General features: G+C 58.6%; 1 pseudogene; it reads right to left on the bottom strand.

Moving 5' to 3' along the window:
• Positions 1–3,031: 3,031 nt before the first annotated feature.
• LOC136684636 (28S ribosomal RNA) overlaps positions 3,032–3,818 on the bottom strand; it is a 4,392-nt pseudogene continuing 3,605 nt past the window's right edge.

Raw genomic sequence — 3,818 nt, 5'->3', positions numbered from 1 at the left:
CCGGGGTCCATGGAAGTGATTTTAGACCTCCAGAGAGGGGGGGCCGGGCTTACCACCACCCTTAGCCCAGAGGGCGTCACTCCTCGGGCATGAAATTCAGATAACCGGGGTCCATGGAAGTCTCGACTTAGGTTTTGGAGACCTCCAGAGGGTGGGGGCCGGGCATACCACCACCCTTAGCCCAGAGGGCGTCACTCCTCGGGCATGAAATACGCTTAACCGGGGTCCATGGAAGTCAATCTAGACCTCCAGAGAGGGGGGGCCGGGCTTACCACCACCCTTAGCCCAGAGGGCATCACTCCTCGGGCATGAAATTCGGATAACCGGGGTCCATGGAAGTCTCGACTTAGGTTTTGGAGACCTCCAGAGGGGGGGCCGGGCATACCACCACCCTTAGCCCAGAGGTGAGTCACTCCTCGGGCATCAAATTCGCATCACCGGGGTCCATGGAAGTCAGTTTAGACCTCCAGAGGGGGGGCTGAGCATACCACCACCCTTAGCCCAGAGGTGTGCTCCTCATCGGGCATGAAATACGCTTCACCGGGGTCCATGGAAGTCATTCGAGACCTCCAGAGGGGGGGCTGGGCATACCACCACCCTTAGCCCAGAGGTGAGTCACTCCTCGGGCATCAAATTCGCATCACCGGGGTCCATGGAAGTCATTTAGACCTCCAGAGAGGGGGGCCGAACCTACCAGCAACCTTAGCCCAGAGGGCGTCACTCCTCGGGCTTCAAACTCCCATCATCGGGGTTCCATGGAAGTCTCGACTTAGGTTTTGAACCGTTCCGGGGTCACCTCCAGTGAGATAACGCGGAAATCTCACTATATTCATGCCCACAGGCGAACCAGAGCCTTGGGCTTGTCATAGTTACATACGGTGTACCCAAACTTTCGTCTTTTCTAAAGGAACCCTAATGTCCTGACGGCACCGCACTGGAAACCCCCATGCCCTCTGAATTTTTACCACTCCGAGGTGCTCCGTTTTGGGCTTGCTACCTAGGGCGAAGAGGGTCAGAAATTTTTCTAAGTCCTACTTTAAAACGTCCCACTGGGAGACCACTAGGGTTAGCACTTTGCCAAAAAATCACGGCTGAATGCAATTTTCACGCCTCGCACCCTTTGTTCGTTTAGATTTAACAAAAAAATCAACCGAACCCCCTTTTTAACAACGCTTTGCCGAATTTAGCTCACTTTTCCCGGCCTGGAATATCTCACGCTTGCCCCCCACGGTACTTACCTCCGGGGAAGACACCCCCGTCGCTGCCAACACCCATGCCCGGCCCAGGCTCACCCGACTCGGCCTCGCTCGCTCCATCGCCCGCTCCAAACCTCCGGGGAGAAGACCCCCATCGCCGCCAACGCCCATGCCCGGCCCAGGCTCACCCGACTCGGCCTCGCTCGCTCCATCGCCCCGCTCCAAACCTCCGGGGCTGGACCTCCAGGAACCCAGCGCACCTCTCGAACCTATCCGGCCCACACTTAAGCACTCCTCCTCGGACTAAACCATCCAGCCCGCGCCGCTGGAACGAGCGCCCACTGGAAGACCTGAGCCTCAAAACAGCGCGCTTTACGGTTCTCTATCTCCCCGGGCTCGGAGCACTTTTCTCGGCCATGGGACCTCCAGGGGGGGCCCCTCTTAGCTCCGTCATCATTTCTCTAAGTCTCACTCCGCCCACTGGAAGACCCGAGCCCCAAACCCGCGCGCTTTACGGTTCTCTATCTCCCCGGGCTCGGAACACTTTTCTCGGCCATGGGACCTCCAGGGGGGGCCCTTCATGGCTCCGTCAATATTCCTTTAAGTCTCACTCCGCCCACTGGAAGACCCGAGCCCCAAACCCGCGCGCTTTACGGTTCTCTATCTCCCCGGGCTCGGAACACTTTTCTCGGCCATGGGACCTCCAGGGGGGGCCCTTCATGGCTCCGTCAATATTCCTTTAAGTCTCACTCCGCCCACTGGAAGACCCGAGCCCCAAACCCGCGCGCTTTACGGTTCTCTATCTCCCCGGGCTCGGGGCACTTTTCTCGGCCACGGGACCTCCAGGGGAGGCCCCTCTTGGCTCCGTCAATATTCCTTTAAGTCTCATTCCGCCCACTGGAAGACCCGAGCCCCAAACCCGCGCGCTTTACGGTTCTCTATCTCCCCGGGCTCGGGGCACTTTTCTCGGCCATGGGACCTCCAGGGGGGGCCCCTCATGGCTCCGTCAACATTCCTCTAAGTCTCATTCCGCCCACTGCGATACCCGAGGTCTTTAACCGCGGCGTTCACGGTTCTCTATCACCCCGGGCTCGGAGCACTTTTCTCGGCCATGGGACCTCCAGGGGAAGCCCCTCTTGGCTCCGTCATCATTTCTCTAAGTCTCATTCCGCCCACTGGAAGACCCGAGCCCCAAACCCGCGCGCTTTACGGTTCTCTATCACCCCGGGCTCGGGGCACTTTTCTCGGCCACGGGACCTCCAGGGGAGGCCCCTCTTGGCTCCGTCAATATTCCTTTAAGTCTCATTCCGCCCACTGCCATACCCGAGGTCTTTAACCGCGGCGTTCACGGTTCTCTATCACCCCGGGCTCGGAGCACTTTTCTCGGCCATGGGACCTCCAGGGGGGGCCCCTCATGGCTCCGTCAACATTCCTCTAAGTCTCATTCCGCCCACTGCCATACCCGGGCTCGGAGCATGTACTTCGGCCATGGGACCACAAGAGGGCGCCCTTCTTAAGAAATTGCTGACATCCAGGACCATTCAAGGGAGCGACCTGCCTCCCTATGCCCGCCACCGGCTCCCTCTAACCGGTGTACGGACTCTCGGGGCCCGCGCCCCCAGAGAACCAGAGTTTCGGAAATTGCACTAAGTCCGATTTTCGCCCACTACGAGACCTAAAACCGTCATCCAGGATTTCACAGGGGAGTACCCACCTCCCCTATGCCCGCCACCGGCTCCCTCTAACCGGTGTACGGAGTCTCCGGGGCCCGCGCCCCAGAGAACCAGACCTGGACCGCTCCGGAGGGCCGGGGGTTTGCTTTCGCCTTCCCCCCGACAAATGTTTGAGTGGACGGGATGACTTTCAATGGATCGCGGTATATGCACCCGCTCTGCCACTTACGACACCCGCACTCCGAATCAGGTCGTTTACAAGTCATTTCACACCCGGATCAAGAGACATTTGCTTTGACGAGGGAGGTGGACCGAGGCGTTCATTAGCCCCGGTCCGGTTCCAGTGTCATGCGGCTCTCGTCACCGGCGGTGGGGAGGAAAGCACCTCCCACCCCGGCTATCCAAGACCAAGCTCACCGATGCTGGGCGCGGATGTATCGCTCCTTCTAGGCGGGATTCCGACTTAGAGGCGTTCAGTCGTAAGCCCTCGGATGATAGCCTTGCACCAGTGGCTGCACAGCCAAGCGCGAGTACCATGTATCCGAACCTGCGGTTCCTCTCGTACTGGGCTGGATTACTATCGGAGCAACGGTCAACATCAGTAGGGTAAAGCTAACCTGTCTCACGACGGTCTAAACCCAGCTCACGTTCCCTGTTAGTGGGTGAACAATCCAACGCTTTGCGAATTCTGCTTCGCAATGATAGGAAGAGCCGACATCGAAGAATCAAACGGCGACGTCGCTATGAACGCTTGGCCGCCACAAGCCAGTTATCCCTGTGGTAACTTTTCTGACACCTCCCGCTTAAAACCCAAAAAGCAGACGGAAGGATCGTTAGGCCCCGCTTTCACGGTCCGTATTCATACTGAAAATCAGGATCAAGCCGGCTTTTGCCCTTATGCTCTACGGGAGGTTTCTGTCCTTCCCTGAGCCCGCCTTAGGACACCTGC

Source organism: Hoplias malabaricus, unplaced genomic scaffold, assembly GCF_029633855.1.
Source record: "Hoplias malabaricus isolate fHopMal1 unplaced genomic scaffold, fHopMal1.hap1 scaffold_25, whole genome shotgun sequence".
Taxonomy (NCBI): Eukaryota; Metazoa; Chordata; class Actinopteri; order Characiformes; family Erythrinidae; genus Hoplias; species Hoplias malabaricus.
The sequence above is the reverse complement of the archived record's forward strand: the minus strand, read 5'-3'. Positions and strand labels throughout refer to the sequence as shown.